Raw genomic sequence first — 17,697 nt, forward strand, 5'->3', positions numbered from 1 at the left:
TATTAATAATGTACCACAATTTTTGTAATCTTGTTCAGACATTTCTACATATACTGAACTTCAGAGTCCTGACCTCTGAGAGGCTCTGGAGGTGACAGGCAGCACGTGTTGGCTGCCTCTGTTAGCTTGGGCTCTGCTTACTGCACAAAGAAAGATGGTAAGCAGATGGTGTAAGTGTGCTGCTAATGAGGCTGGGGCTTTTGTCCCGTCTGTTTCTGGTACAGCCTGTGGTTGTGCCCCTAACCCTGGTCTTAACCCATGTCTGTGTCTGGAAAAGCAGACATTTCCCTTCTGAAGCAGCAATTGACAAATGACTGAAGGAGGCATTGGTTAAGACCTTAGTCTCACTGATAAACTCGTAGCTCAAACCCTCTGCAGTTACCAAGACACCGGATGAGATGGACTTCCTGGGGCCCCACTCCCCATTGTGGACCACACTTCAGGATTACTTCTGTCTTTCTCTGAATGCAATTTGCTCATTTCAAAAACATTTATGTTCTATTTCAAGGCTGTTCCTGATGCTCATTTTAATTTTGTTTTTCTGGTATAAAAATGTTAGGAGAAAAAAAAATCACCATCATCAACAACAAAAAACGTTAGGAGAAGCCCAGTGGATTTTTTCACGAAATCGGATCACACTGTACAAATTTCCTTGTCTTCAGGGATGTTTTAAATGACATTACTGGAATAAGTGCCCATATGAACTACAGTTTTTCCTCTTGATATGAATCAAGTCCAAATAGTAAAATTTCAAAATAAAACTTCCTTAGTCTGGATCCACGTGACTTTCAAACTGTAGCTTTCAGATTGCATTTGCATAAGTAATATATTTGACTGTTCAATGAATAACAACATTACACACTGCCTCATTTTAAATAATGAAAGCAGAGAAAAACTGAATGTTGCAAAAATCTACTCAGTTTTCAGTAAGACTTAAAAAATATTATTGAACAAAGAATATTTTAGCAGCATTAATTTAATCAAAAGAAAAAAATTCTCCCATAATGCCACTTTCCAAAAAATAAAACTATTTTCAATTTTTTTATGTCTTTCCATCTGTCATATGCAAATATGTATTTTACCTTATTGTTATAATGGTGTGGTTGCTTTCATTAACCAACATAGTTTCATAATTTCCCATGCATCTAGGTTTTGTAGTAATTATTTTCATGTTTTCAAAAAATGTCATTGGGTATATGAAATAGATGGGTTCTATTGCCATGACTATCACTAACATGGTGCAAACATTGCTGGGTATTTTTATAGGAAACCACCAATTTCACCTCTCTTCTCCAATTGTGTGTTCCAATAGGACATTTCCCCCACCAAAAGTCTAGCAAGGGAGACCCAGGTCTCTCCTAACTTTGGTCCCTCTGAATTTGGGGAACAGGTAGGTCTTGGTCAGCTTGGGACTAGTATGATATCCATGGTTGAAAAGAGGCAGTGGTCCTGTTCATTCCATAAGCGAGAAGCCTGCAGTCTCAATTATGCCTGCTTTCCATCTTTAGTGTTTTTCCCCACCTGTCACAGACCGTGATGAAGTCCAGCAGCATCAGAAGATTGGCTCAACAATCTTCCTGAAACAAGTGATACCTGAAGATGTCAGACTACTTTTAATGCCTGCTTTACTCCCCCTGCTACATAAAGTGACTGAAAGTCTAAGACCTTCTGTGAGTGAAAATCACAAAAAATTGAATGTCATTCTTCTTGTAGAATGATTAGCACAACCAATGGTACGCTTTTCTTAAAGTGTAGATGGTCTTGAGCTGCTGAGATTTCTTTTGCATGCAGCTTTTTCCTGTTAATATATAATTTCTCTCTCAAGTGTCTGTTAGAATTTCAAAGACTTTTAACCCTTCTACAAAATTATATCATGCTCTTGAGTATGATTTCCATAACAAAGTATTTGTGAGCAGGATGATATTTGTCACTCTGAAAGAAGTAGATTTTCTTTGCATTGCACATTCATTATATATGATTGGTATTGAGACAAAGAACTATATTTTATTGGTATTGAGACAAAGAACTACATTTTATTATAAATTATTAATTTTGAACACCTGTCATTATTGAAATGAACTGGGTATACATTTTTATTTTCAGCAGCGCAGAGGTCTTTTATTTTTTTACACCTATCATGCCATGAGTTCATAGAAAATGGGTTCCATCAGCTCAGGCTCCTTTCCACTGGTTCTCACAAAAATGCGTCTCTGGGTGGAGGAGGCTGGATCTTCAGCTGAACCCAGGTATCTTTCTCTTTGGCTTCCTTCTTTTTTTTTTTTTTTTCAATTTGCTTTTTTTTTAAATTATTTTTTCAGTTACAGATGATATTCAATATTACTTTATATTAGTTTCAGGTGCAGCTTAGTGGTTAGACATTTATATGATTTATGCAGTGATCCCTTGGATTAGTCTAGTACCCACCTGGAATATACAAAGTTGTAACATTATTGACTATATTTTCTACGCTGTACTTTACATTCTATAACTACCAATATACCAATTTGTACTACCAATTTGTAACTACCAATTTGTACTTAATTCTTTCACCTTTTCACCCTGCCCTCCAAACCCCTCCCATCTACCATCCCAACAAATCTAGTACCCATCTGACACCATACATAGTTATTACAACATTATGGACTATAGTCCTTATGCTATACCCTTTGTAACAACCAATTTGTATTAGGGTGGTGCAAAAGTAATTGCAGTTTAAAAGGTTAAAAATAATTGCAAACCCTTTTTCACCCAAACCCTTAAACCCCCGCGCATCTGGCAACCATCAAAATGTTCTCTGTATCTATGAGTTTGTTTCTGATTTGTTTGTTTATTTTGTTCTTTAGATTCCACATATAAGCGATATCACATTGCATCTGTCTTTCTCTGTCTGACATACTCCACTCAGCACAATACCCTCCAGGTCCATCCATGCCACTGCAGATGGCAAGAACCCATTCCCTTCCCTGGCTGAGCAATATTCTATTGTATATGCTTGTATGTATCACCTCCTCTTTATCCACTCTTCCATCGATGGACACCCAGGCTGCCTCCACATCTTGGTCATTGTAAACAATGATGAATGAATATGGATACACGCGTCCCCTTGAAGTAGCATTTGGGTTTCATCAGAAGTGGGATTACTGGGTCCTTCTTTGTCTCTTGTTATAGCCTTTGTTTTAAAGTCTACTCGTATTTTGTCTGATATAAGTTTGGCTACCCAACTTTTTCTTTGTTTGTTTCCATTTTCGTGAAATATCTTTTTCTATCTCTTTATTTTCCATTTGTGTTTGTGTTTTTCAATCTGAAGTGATTCTCTTGTAGGAAACCTATGTAAGGGTTTTGTTTTCTTATCCATTCAGCCTTCACATGTCTTTTGAGAGGAGCATTTAATCCACTTACATTGAAAGTAATTGTTGACAGATATAGCTATTGCCCTTTTATTATTCATACTTTTGATCCCACCCCCCCATCTTAAAGAAGTCTCTCTAACATTCTTTGTGATACTGGTTTGGTGGTGATGAACTCCTTTAGCTTTTTCCTGTCTGGGAAGCTCTTTATCAGTTCTTTGCTTTTAAATGATAGCCTTGTAGAGTAGAATAATCTTGTTTTTTTCATCACATTGAATATTTTGTGCCAATCCCTTCTGTCCTGCAAAATTTCTGTTGAGAAATCAGCTGACAATCTTAAGGGGGCTCCCTTATAAGTTACTAGTTGCCTTTCTCTTGCTGCTTCTAGGATTCTCTCCTTGTCTTTAATCTTTGCCATTTTAATTATAATGTGTCTTGGTGTGGACCTGTTTTGGTTCATCTTGTTTGGGTCTCTCTGTGCTTCCTAGACTTGTACGTCTATTTCCTTCACCAGATTAGGAAAGTTTTCAGTCATTATTTTTTCAAATAGGTTCATAATCCCTTCCTTTCTCTCTTCTCCTTCTGGAACCCCATGTGATACAAATGTTGTTATGCTTGATGTTGTTCCAGAGGTCTCTTAAACTATTCTCATTTTTTTGGATTCCTTTTTCTTTTGTTGTTCCTATTGGGTGTTTTCCGCTACCTTGCCTTTTAAATCACTGATTCAGTCCTTTGCTTCATCTAGCCTGCTGATAATTCCTTCTAGTGCATTCTTCATTTCAGTTATTATATTCTTCACTTCTGACTGGTTCTTTGTTATGGTTTCTGTGTCTTTTTTTTTATGCTTGCAGTCTCTCTGTTGAAGTTCTTACTGAGTCTCTTAAACATCCTTGAACCATTGTTTTGAATTCTGTCTCTGGTAGGTTGCTTGCTTCTATTTTGTTTAGTTCTTTTTTATTTTTTTAATTTTTTTTTTGAGTTTTCTCCTGTTTTTTCATTTGGGACGTATTTCTTTGTTTCCTCATTTTGGCTTCCTCCCTGTGTTTGTTTCAATATATAAGGTAGATCTGCTTTGTCTCACAGTCTTGACTGGGTGGCCATATGTAATAGGTGCCCTGTGGGGCCCTGGCACAGTCTCCCTGGTCACCTGTGCTGGGTGCTCCAGGAGTGTCCCTTGTGTGTGTTGTATGTGCCCTCCTGTTAGAGTTGAGCTTTGATTGCTATTGGCACATCAGTGGGTGGGATTGACCCTCAGGCTGATTGGCTGTGTGATTTGGCCACATCCACAGCTTATGGGCTGCTATGTGGGGAACTTATCCCAGTGAGTGGGATTTGCCCCAGCAGGCTCTGGTGGCTGTTGAGACTGCCCTTTGTGTGTGCCACTTGTGGGGCTAATTACGTCATGCACTGCTGTAGTCTGAAGCCAACCTCCAGGTTTGTTGGTTCTGAGGCCTCTTGGTAGGGGCTTCAGTGCAGGCCCAGTCACCTACTGCCTGTGGCCATCTGGTAGGATTTACAAAGCAATCCGCAGTTTTTTGCTGCCTGTGCTAAACCTGCAGGCATGGGGTAGAAGCCACGCTGTGAACACAGAATAACTGCCACCTGTACTAGGCCTGGGACAACAAAAAGCCAGGACACCCCAAGACCTGCTGCCACCTCCTGGATCCCTTAAAGTTCAGCTGCTGATAAAGCTTTATGTGGTATGTGAGTGTCACGCGGCGGACCCTGCTCGCTGCGCCATTTGTCGTGCAGGGTCTCAGCTCCCACTCTCCACCCAAGTACGCAGGACACGATAAGGCCAAAAAGGAACACCCACGGAGCCATAGATAGGGGAGTCAAACCAATATATTCTCGCTGGCGGCTGGGCTGGAGACACAGGAAGGAGGATCTACATAATCTGCCTAACAGCAGTCCGCGCTTGCCAGCCACCATCTTCTTGCTAGCCCCCATTCTTTTCCTGCTAGCGTAGCCACAGCTGTTATATTAGTGGCCAATGGCCTACGGGTTACAGCTGACGGCCAACTAGCCACAGCTGCTGGCATCTGGTCACAGTTGATGGCCATTTACTACCCGAGCCAGCACCTTTCTATGTGAGGCCGAGAGCCTGGAAACTGCTTTTTGGGGGTTTTGTCCCCACAGTGAGTTGGGTGAGGCAGGGTCTTGGGGACTCACTGGAGTAGGAAGAGTTGTGTTCACCAGGTTAATGTAAATTATGGTTTGGTGCCAGTGCTGAGCCTTGAGCTACTCAGGAAAAATCTCAGAGCACACCCAGGCCAGTCGTCACCCATCTGGGGCCTGTGCACTTTAATAGTTTTCTAAGAAAGAGTACAAGGCTGGCTGCTGGTGGAAAAAGTGCCTCCGGTGTTGCGGGAGTTCAGTGGGGTTAGGGTCGCAGTGAGTCAGCAGAATGGAGCAGCAGAGCTCACCAGACCAATTAGATTCAGATTTGGCTGTAAGCGTAGGGGGCGGGCTCAACACAAAGATGGCGGCTACTGGCTACCTGCCGGCTGCATGGGAGGAGCACTCCACACAGGGAAAATGTCTTCTACCCTTGCGCTTGGAACTACACACCTCAGTCTCCTCCCTGTACGCCTCTGATGCTCACCGAGTCACCATCCCTCTGCTGGAGCCCAAGGTGAGTGGTTGCGAGCGAGCAGTCTGTGTGCAGGCTGTTTTAGAGGATGTCTGTGTTTCCCACAGCCTTCTATCCCACCTGGATAGTTGGAATCCCCACTGTTTTTCAAAGCTAGATTTTATGGTGGCTCCTCTTCCTGGCACCAACACTCTGGGCTGGGGAGGCTGGACTGGGGCTGAGGTCCTTTGCTCCTCTGAGGGAAATCTCAGTGGCCGAGGTATCTCTCCCTATTTTCAATCGCCACACGGAAGTTTGCTTCCAGCCCTGTTTGCCTCTCTGCCCCCAGCCCTGTTTGCCTCTCTGCCCCTCGTACCAATCTTGATGTAGCTTCTTCTTTATATTGTTAGTTACAAAATTTCTGTTCAGCCAGACTTCAGATGGTTCTCCAGGTTGACTGTTTTATAATTTAGTTGTAATTTTAATGTGTTCATGGAAGGAAGCAGGCACAGTGTTTATCTACTTGGCCATTTTGGATCTCCCAGCTTCCTTATTTTTTTAATCATTTTCCTTCACCCATTTCAGGAAGCTATACTGGCTCTTAGAGTTCTTAATATGCTCAAAGTGTACATTAATTCTCTTGGCAAAAATCCTGCTCTTGTTTGTTTACAACAATGCCAACTGCATGCTGGGTGATACAGTAGAGTCACTTTTGCCATGGTAACATTTGTGGGACATTCCCTTGATGTCTACAATATCATCTTTGTTGTAGATTTGCATGTATGTGGCAAAAGGAACAACGCCATGTTTTCTAAAAGGTCTAGAGAACGTATAGCGGCTGCCTCTCCTCTTTCTCTTTTTGTTGGTCATTTTGGCCAATTAGTGGAAGATGTTGGTTCCAGCTGAAATGGAGGGCATATATTCTTTATAAAGTCTTTCTCATTGGCCATAAAACTTGGTCATAGTTGTACATTTGTGTTGTGTAATGAGGTTCTGAGCTGTATGATGTTGGTGTTGACTAAGACCTCAGCATTTTCTTGCAATATTTAATGGTGATAGTTTCCAGTAGACTTCTGTTAATTAATGTTTGTTAATGACTATCCTCATTTTTATTCTCTTCAGATACTTAAAGCCATGAATTTTCCCCAACTGTAGAATACTCAGAGGTTATAAATTATGATGAATGGCTATATTCTGTTTCTTGGCGATGACTGTGACAACATGTTTTCCAATTCCACTGTTTGAATTGACCTTACACTTATTTTCTCATGCACTGCTACATGGAGATTACATGGCAAGCTATTCAATGGGTAATGAGCCATTTTGGTACAAATAAAATGGTCCTATTCTGAGACTTCCCAACAGTGAAGTTGGGATGTGACAGTTGTCATTGGGATGTGACAAATCAAGACCTGGAGACATCCCAGAGGCCTCAGATTAGACTCTAGGGTCTTGAATCTCCCTTTAGAATCACAGAGTACTACAGAAACAAGAAACCTTAGAAATTTTAGGGTCCAACTTGATTATGCTATAGATGAAGAAACTGAGGCTTGTAGGAGGATAGTACCATGTCTTTGAGAGCTTGGGTGTATGTGAGAGTTGGAAAGACAATGGCCCAGGGGAAAAGTTTGCTCCTATCTGCCAAAAGTATTTCCTAGAATGAGGGCAGAGGAGGCTTTCCTATCTACCTCATATCCTTTAGAGATATTCTGTGGAGTATCCTCAGAGTTGCTTGCAAGATTACCAGGTTTAAGTCCAAAGTATCCATTCTACACATAATGCTATTGGATAAGAAGTAAAAGAAATCTAGGCAGCAAGCAGTGGCTAGAATCTTCTCCTTTATGCACCATAATTCGTTTAATTCTTAATCCGAAAAACTAAATTCTTGAAAAAACTTATTAGCATACAGCCCAAACAAACTTTAGGGAAGTTATATTCTGCATGTTGTTTACCTTTGTTTATACTTTAAATTGTTTGATATTAGATTTGCGAAAGTGTCAAATATCCACAACATAGCCATGTATCAAGAAATTTAAAAAAAAGTTATTACTATGTGCCTTCTTCTATGAGAGATAGTACCACTGTTGGAATCTCACCCGGATTCTATATGGTCTGGTGTTATGTGTAAAATAAGGTTGCTGTTTTAGTAAGTTCCACTATTTAACACATCATTAGCAGTTTTGTAGCATAGTCTAGAAAATTTAGGAAACAGGGCTACTAAAACTATTAACAAAGATTTGACTAAAAGCATTCAGCAAACTTGCCAGGACTTTTATTAGGCATTGAGAAACAAAGATGAGTCAGACATGGTGTTTGGCTTTAAGGAGTTAGTAGAAATGAGAAGAGGCAGCAGGAAGTTTTTGAAGTAGGAGACAAAACTATTAAAAATAAATAGGCATAAAGACTATAAAAGTCTAGCAATCTGTTCTTCTTTAGTGCGTGACTTTCTCAAATTGGATAAGGGTACTTCTCTGTCCCACTAGGGCAACTTATGTAGGATTCTATCACCGATGACACTATTTCCTGTTTTTGATGTTGAATTGTGTGGCACCTTCACACTAGTACCAGTCTGCTACGTAATAGGTACTCAGCAAGTGTTTACTGTTCTTCACCTACTGAATAAGCATTCTTATTGATATCTCGGTGCAGTTGAGTCACAGATTTCATCTTGAGAAGCCTAGTCATCATCATAAAGTTAATTATTTTTTGCTATATTGTTTAAGAACTCAGAGAAGTATGATATATCTTTAAGGAAATTTTTCATCAAAATAGTTAACATAAAAAGTTTTGGTGCCGCAAATGGTGGCTCTAGTTATTTGGAAAATTTAGTTATGGGCAACGCTTCATTTCCTGATAAGGATGGATAAACAAACTGCTGATTTATAGAGATTCCAGCATTTTTATAACTTAATTCCTTTAACAGAGACAGCTCCAAGGGTTGTTTGGAAGGACTTTAGCCATCCCCATAGTTCCATCAACCCCTCCTGCCCCCACACAGCTATTCTAAATAAACGTACAAACTTTGGATTTGCTTTGCAAACACAGGTTCCGGCCAAGTTCCTTAGTCTCTTGCTTGTAACTGGGTGAATATCTAAGTCTTTCCTTTAAAGATAGAGATCCTGGAGACTCTACTTCACTGATATTGACCAAATTGGAATACTGATGACAAAACAGAACAAATATATGTGAGGCGACCTCCAAAAGCAGCCAATTTGGTTTTTCCTTAGATACACAAGACTTCAGCTCTAAGCTAGGCAGGATTTCCACTTTCTGATATCCTGGAGCATCTCACAGAATCACTCGGAGTCATAGCTGGCAGTGATTTTTATGGCTGAATGCATAGTCACAGGGTAGGTTTTACTTTTTCCTTTCCCTGCTCACCTCCTATGAGAAGAAATGGGTTGGGTGAATACAAAATTATAATCCAATCATTTTTTATATTTATTTAAGGTATTTCTTTTTAGTCCTAAATTTTAAGCATTCAAGAAGCTATGGCTTTTCCATCTGATTTTTTTATGGATCAGTAACATGTGAGCAAGAATATCCATTTTTTTCCAACATGTAAAGATCATTTAAACTATTTGAAAATGAAGTTTTCCTCTCTTATTTGATACAAATTGGGCTTTACCACTAAGTTAAAAAAAGGGGGGGGGGAACACCTAAGCTATTACTAACTTTGGAGGATGAAAATCCCTCCTGCTCCCCCTCTTATTTTTCCATTGAGCCATGTTTATAATCTAAAGTTAAAATTGTGGGTAAAAAATTGATACAACCCACTCCCTGGAACCTGATTACCTAAAGCAACTAAGGTCTTCTATTTATTTCATTAGTTAGTTTAATAACAAGTTTGCTGAATTGTGGTTTGTATTTTGTGTATTTTATTAAAAGAAAAGAAAAACCCTCACATGAAAACCGAGTCTGTAAGAAAAAAAGGCCGGATCTTACAAGCAATTTTGTAATTGTCTCTGGCTCAAGGTGGCTACAAAATGCTTACAGTACACATGCACATACTTACTTGGTAAAACAAAACCCCTTTGTTCCTCATGTTCTTTAAAAAAAGAGTTCTTTCTCTCTCCCACCACTTTTTTTTTTTTAACTTGGCCCTATTGTTAACCAGCAGAGTTTCTGAAAGAAAGAAATTTAGCAACTTACTCAGCAAAGTTCAGAATAGTTCCAATTAAAAGTCATCTAAAAATAAAAACTAAACCTCCTTTTCTCTTCTAAGGGCAAATTTAAATACTTCACGTATCCTTTATCCTGTTATGCCTCCATGTTTTTCTGCTTATCAAGTGCTCTATTAAGTCTTAAGCACATTTTTAAAAATTTAAAATTTGATCTTTTAAGAAATCTTTGGAATCTAGCAGGAAAGTTATCAAGTTATTTTAGGAAACGACATAAATTTTGCTCTAAATAGTGTATGTTGCCATTCTATATAACATATAAAATATGAGCAAATGGATCAGTTTACTAAACTATGTATTTAGTCAAATCTACGTTCTCCTTACTTGGAGAAGATATTGGGGTATAAGAATAATGAGGAAAAGAAAACTGCCTTTTATGGCCTAGTTCCACAAAACTGAGCCTACACAGTAAGAACCAATGATCCATCTCTTAAATTATGTTCAGAATCCCCCTGAGGGTGTTGTGACTTGCCGTTTTTATTTTTTGACCTTGATGGGTCTTTTTGCATTGTTTACCTTCCATAATTCCTAAAGCTTAGGCAACTTCTCTCTTAATTTCTTCAGAGTGGGTATGTGTTTTCCTTTCCCAAAAGGGCTCTGTGGGATATGGGAGCCAAAGACAGTGAGCTGCCCTCTCATTGAAACCCCTGATGGTTATCAAAATTGACATTAACAGGTGCCTCTTTGGCTTCAGTGAATTTCTATGCTTCTGGCTTGTTTGACTCCAGTTTTCCCAGTGCTACTCCCTCCTCTCTCTGTTTCACTCTTCTGGTGAGATTTCCCCAAGTCTTGAAACTGAATGACGTAGACAAATATAATTACATGGACTTGCAGCAGAGCAGACATTCCTTTGGTGCTAGTTCCATGAAAAAAAGCAACCTGGTTAATCCTCTTTCCATTTTCTTCCAGACTAAGCCTCTATTCAAGATACCCTTGTTCAGTTTTCTAAGCACTTCATTTACGTTTCAATTGTTGCTCTGATTGCTTCCAGAATAAGCACACACACAAAAAATTGTACCCATGTCTCTTTAGATTCCATCCGTTTCCAGGCAAAAGAAGTGTGTGCTTCCTTAGACCCTTCAGGGTATCCTCTTCCTTAAAGGCCACTGAGCTGCAGCTTTGAGACATTGAGGAGAGGGGAAGAACAGAAATCATTCCGGCTAGTATGGGAGGAAAGCTAGAAAGGGGCTGTAGCTTACTTAGGTGGAGCTGAGGAGCTTGTGGATGTGGTTGTTCAGTAGACAATAAGCTACCTGAAGTCAGGGATGATAGTCATGTCCTTAGCACAGAGCCCTATACCAAGCACAGAGGTTTTTTTGTAAATGTTTGTTAATGCAACACAAGAACAGTCTGGAGTCTGGAACCAGGTAATGAAGGAACATTTAGGTAATGTGGCTGAGTTGGACACTTAGTAAGCAAGATCTGAAGTATGTGGAAACTAATAATTAGAGCAGGCAACACATGTAGAATCCAAAATGAGAACTGGGGCAGGAGGGGAAAGCCCAGGTTGACGGTAAAGATAGGGGCAGTGAACACATGCAAAGGAGAGACTGCTGATAGACACATCCCAACCTACTGCATGAAATAGGTTTCCCCGCATGCATCACTTTTCCCATAAAAGCATGTTTTCAAGGCCCTCATGTATCATTATGCATTTATATACTGCACCATTCTTATAAAGACCATATTGGGAACTGCAAAATCTGCCCAGTCATAAGCTGTGGGCCTGTTTATATAGTCAATGAATTGTTTTCAGTCTCTCCTGCCTCTTCCTTAGAAACTACCCATTGTGTAGATCATTTTTGGGGGGGTGGAGGGATGGGGTTAGACTTTTTTGTCTCTATTTGAACTTATGGAGTGGAACAGTAAGAACTATATAGGTATAAATAATTAGGTTGTTTTCCTAGCTTGGCTATTGTCAATAGGCTGCGATGAACATGGGAGTGCAGATATCTCTTTGAGATCCTGTTCTCATTTCCCTTGGGTATATACCCAGAAGTGTGATTGCTGGGTCATATAGTAGCTGTATTTGTAATTTTTTGAGGAACTGCCATCCTGTTTTCCGTAGTGGCTGCACAAATTTACATTCCCACCAGCAGTGCACAAGCGTTCTTTTTCCTCCACATCCTCTCCAACACTTGTTATTTCTTATCTTTTGATAACAGCCATTCTAATGGATGTGAAATGATATCTCATTGTGGTTTTGATTTGCATTTCTCTGATGATTAGTGATGTTGAGCACCTTTTCATGTACCTGTTTGGCCATTTATATGTCTTCTTTGGAAAACTGTTCAGTTTCTCTGCCCATTTAAAAAATTATTTATTTATTAATTTATTTTTAAATGTTTTTATTTGCTAATGATTTGTGAGTTCCTTTTATATTTTTGATATTAACACCTTATTAGATATATGATTTGCAAATATTTTCTCACATTCCTTTTCATTTTGTTGATGGTTTCCTTTGCTGTGCAGAAACTTTTTAGTTTGATGTAGCCCCACTTATTAAATTTTGCTTTTTTCCCTTGTGATTTTTGGAGTCATATCAAAAATATTGTTACCAAAACTGACATCAAGGAGCTTTTTACTGTTTTCCTCTAGGAGTTTTACAGTTTCAGATATTATGTTTAAGTTTTTAATCCATTGTGAGTTAGTTATAGTGACTTGTGTAAGAGGTCCAGATTCATTCTTCTGTTATGTGATTATCCACTTTTTCTAACACCATTTATTGAAGAGACAGTCTTTTCCCCATTGAGTATTCTTGGTCCCTTTGTCAGATATTAGTTTACTATATACATGAGGGTTTACTTAAACTCTTTCTCCCTTCTCCCTCTCTTCTTCTGGACTCTAATAATTTGCGGATTATTTCTTTTGATGGTATCCCACAGGTTAAATAGGCTTTCTTCACTCTTTTTCATTCTTTTTGCTCTGTTCTTCTCTAACTGGATAATTTTAAAGTTCCTGCCTTCTAACTCACAGATTCTTTTTTGCTTGATCCATTCTGCTGTTGATGTTCTCTTTCACATTTGTTTTCATTTAATCCATTATATACTGCACCTCCAGAATTTCTTTTCAGTTCTTTTTTATTTTTATGATTTTTATTTCTTTGTTGAAGTTCTTATTTTGTTCATGTATTGTTTTCCTGATTTTACTGAATTGTCTGTTTTCTTGTAGCTCCCTGAGTTTCCTTAAAATAGCTATTTTGAATTCTTTATTTAGATAAATTGAGATCACGTCTTTGGGAAGATTATTGTGATCTCTTGGTGGTGTCATGTTTCCTTGATTTTTCATGCTACTGGAAGTTCTGTGTTGCTGCCTTTGCATTTGAAGTAGAAGTCACTTCTCCTTGTCTTTGCTGACTTCCTTTGGGAGAGAAACACCTTCTGTCAGCCTTGCTAGAGATTCTGAATTTTCTTCACTTAGGTCTTCTCTGGATACACCTGTTCCATGCTCCCTGCTCCCTCTTGTGGCAGAATACTTAAGCTAGTATGCCTTCTCTTACCCTACAAAACACCAGGATGAGTGCTGACAGCCTCCCTTTCGTTTCCCAAAGGTGGTTTGTAGTCTCTCCCTGGCCCACAAATTTGGGCTGACGCAGGCTTTTTGTGTGTGCTCCCTGGCAACTGCTAAACTCACTCTTGTCATGCTGTTGGGAGAATGCACAGGAAGCTGGCCACAGGGTGTGACTGTGTGTGGGGGAGGCACATGGTCTAGTAGGGGGGCCCGTGGGCCAGTCAGGGGGAATCTGTGGGCAGATTTCTTGGTGGAATCAATGACATGGTCAGGAGAATTTGCATCCATTTGTACTGCCCTTTGAGAGTCCTATTTGCCACTCGCCCAGCCTCTTCCCTCCAAGTCATTCAACTCACCATTCAGTACTCTGGATGGGGCAAGAGAAAAATGGGCATCTTTGGCAGCAACCGCACAGTTAGGGAAGCCAGGTTTTCACTCACAAGTTCTCACTTTCCCCACATGAGAAGTCACGGGCCAAGAAGATCTCTGTTGGCCCTAAGCTGTGCCACTTCGGGGAAAGAGTGAAGTCAAATTGTTCCTTTACCCTCTCCAAGGCATCCACACTCATATTGTTTTGCTCCCATGGTGTGCTGGAACTCTTCCGCTGAAAACCTGGACTTCCACAAAACCTCTCTTGTCCATAGGTGATTATCTATGATACTGTTTTCTGGGGGTTTGCAGGCTATGGCCAAAGCACTAGAGCCTGTTCCCTACAAGGTCCACAGTTGGGACCTCATATGCTTATTTCCTGATACACAGATAAGTGAGACTTTCGGGTTCCTTGGCAAATGCTGCTACATCCTACAGCATCCACAAAAGCACTTTTGTCCATGGATGGATGCCATATGGTTGTTGTTGAGGGGGGGGCATGAACAAGTCAGACCTTATTTAGCCATGATGCTGATGTCATTGCTGTCCCTATGTTAAAACATTTAGGGACCATACATTCTTCTTTTGTGCCTATGTTTAACTATGCTGAGAATAAGCAAAAATAACTTAGATACTTGCTTTCACCTGAAAGATAAACTTTAAACCAGCTAAAATAGCTTGTTCATCAAAGCTTACTTTAAGACCCTTGCTTCACTGGGCCCACCAACTCAAAATTATAATATCATTAAGCTCTGCCCAATCCCAAACAATTCCCTGCCTTTGCAGGGCCTGTCTCAAAATCATCCAGTTCAGGCCCTAAAACCCTATAAATATCATCCCAGAATTTATCCATTTTGAGACACTGCTAAAGCTCTGTTAAATTGGTGTTCTTACTACAGTTAATCTACTAAACTTAACTTTATTTGGTCAAGTTTACTCTGGTGGCCTTTTAGGAGAGCTGACAGCTGAGAATGGGAAAAATGGTGTCTATGCATTCTTTTTCTTAGTGTAGCCGCAGAAGAACTCAGAAGAGTTGACAAAATGAAAATGTTGTCATTTCAGGGAAAATTGAGCTATTTACAAATTCATCCATTGATGGTGTGGAAAATCAAATTCCTCCAACAGAATCATAAATCTCAGGATTCAAAGGGACTTGAAATTTACCTAGTCCAATTCTTCTGCTTGATTGATTGATACAGATGGAGAATAGGCAAAAATTAGAGTGATATTTTTTTCCTTATTGCTGAAGAGGCCTCTTCATTGCAACCAAGGGTTTTAGGTTTCTTCTCTGCTTCCTTAACTCTCTTCATTCTCTTCCTTTCCTTAGCTTTAGTGTACCATGTCCCTGTTTTTTCTCTTTGCAGACAACTAGAGGAAATATCAGTCCTCCATCATGTTTTGGTGAAGGGAGTTTGTGTTGCCACAGGGATTTTAGGTCTGGGTGTTTTCAACAAGAAGTATTTTTAAAAGACCTCCCATTCCAGGAAACTAACATCTGGTTTCTATTATCTGAAAGATCTCATTAACAGATAATATTGTGATGTTCACATGCCTATTATTGAAGCTGAAGGAAAGTTGAGGGTTAATTTTTTTGGTAAATAATGGAACAAACTTTCTAGCAGTGTAGGCTTTCCTGTTCACTTTACCCTGAGAATTTTAGAAGGATTGAGCAAAAAAGTATTATATGTTGTCTTTACTGGAAAAATAACTACATGGTAGCTTTCTGGATTAGAAGTGTGTTTTTTTTGTTGTTGTTGTTTGTTTGTTTTGATGTTTGTATTTTAGCTAATTTAGCATTTTAAAAATATACTTACCAGATCTTTAATATATGTCAATTAACTTGAAATGTCACTGATGTGAAATGAAAAATACAGTTGATAGTAACTTCATTAACAATTCACCAGTTGTTATTCATATATTAGTGAGAAAAAGTCTATAAATGCACATATGACAAACATTATTAGAAATCTTTTTATAAATAAAAGTGAAAAGAAGTTGCACATGGCTCTAAAGAGTTTCCCGCTGGGCTCTTACTGTGTGAAGATGGAGTGTTATATGGAGCTGGTGACCGTTTATGAGGCAGGGTTTCTCCCCGCCTTTTGTTTTCACTGTTGACTATTTGCTTCTTTCACATCACAGATAATTCACAACAGATGAGTTCTTTGTATAGCTTTTATTTTTATTCTGGGATCAATGTTGATATATCCCACATTATTTTCAATTATAGAGTTTAACAATCCACCCCCAAAAGTTTTTACATGTTTGAAAAGTCTGTATATTCGTGTATTATGGTGGGAGCACATGTTTTATAGCAATACAATGCACTCATTACGACAATGCATGGAGTTCAGGGTTTTTTTCTAAACTTCAACTGAATGTGAATGTTCTAAACTCAAGTTAGAAGTACAGATACAGCCTATAGACTTTTCTTTTTAATAGGACCCACACAAACCACATCAATATTTTGTTCCTGAATTTTCTTTCTTTAAAAAAAATAATTTGTGTTTTACATGTGAAAAATTATTACACTTAACAAACTATTTCTTGTTAGCTTACTCTTAACACATAAAGGACTTGCAATGGTTTATAAAAATAGAAAGTGGAAAGGGAAAATTAAGAGCTCCAAATACATTTTGCACAAGATTCTACCTAGTTTAAAGATGCACGACACATTCATCTCTGAGTCCTAGAAGTTTTTTTTCCAGTTTAGTCTAACTTTAATATTAAATGATCAAGTTTTTAAAAAAATTCAGATCATTCATAAGAATACTAAAATTTTCTGCGAATAATGATTTAATGTACATGAATAAATAAGTTTATTATTTTCCTTATAAATGTACTTTAAAAATCCTCTCAGATTCATGAACAACACCCTGTGAGTACAATTACATTTACTCCCTCTGTCTTCTCACACATCTCCGATCTTCTCACTGTTTACATATGAATACATCTCAAAGCATTGACAATAAATCAATCTTCTCTCTTGCGACTTTGGCAAATCACTCTGAATCAAAAGAAATACTACCTATAATGTTAAATTTATTTTTAAATGTATTTGTTCCACAGGACTCTTGAATTAAAAATTGCATAAGGATTAATTTTGATATAGAGACTCAAGGCTCTATATCTCATGTAAAGGCTCAACTGAATTTGAGCTTGTTTAATAAAGTGTGCCATAAGAATCTCTTATTAAATAAATAAAAGGATTTTGATATAGAAATGCATGGTCATGCAATCTTAAATGTCTGGAGCAAAAACTGCTAAAGAGATTCAATGCTGGACCAGCTGTAGAAATTTCAATAAACCATGAATCCTCAAATATGAGGGACACTACCATGGTATCCCTTCTCTTTTGTCCTCTGTTGAGTTCTCTGACTCTTACTATCCTACCCCTGAAACCGTGATTGGGATTCTCCTTAAAAGTCGAGAATAGGCTTTTACCTTCTTCTGGAGCTTCCCATTCCTAATGGGTAAAGAACCAAATACCTGAGTGCTCCAGGGCATCTGCTCTGAAACCAGACTGCCAAGCATAGACTCCAAGTGCTATCACTTACTGTATAGCACTTACTGTCTGACACTTACTATCACTTACTGTCCACAGGAAAGTTACCTACCTTTCTTGTGCCTCAGTTTCTTTATCTGTAAAATAGAGAATAATAGTATCTACCTCAGAAGTTGACATGAGAATTAAATGAATTAACAAATGGAAAGCACTTAG

The 17,697-nt window shown here is 38.8% G+C and overlaps 1 protein-coding gene across 1 annotated transcript in view; it reads right to left on the bottom strand.

Annotated features, from left to right (window-relative positions):
• Positions 1-17,697, bottom strand: part of FAM227B (family with sequence similarity 227 member B) — a gene marked incomplete at its 5' end in the record, with an annotated part of 186,650 nt that overhangs the window by 8,633 nt on the left and 160,320 nt on the right. The gene's annotated exons all lie outside the window — the stretch shown is intronic.

The sequence above is a fragment of the Rhinolophus hipposideros genome (assembly GCF_964194185.1).
Source record: "Rhinolophus hipposideros genome assembly, chromosome: 5".
NCBI classification, from domain to species: domain Eukaryota; kingdom Metazoa; phylum Chordata; class Mammalia; order Chiroptera; family Rhinolophidae; genus Rhinolophus; species Rhinolophus hipposideros.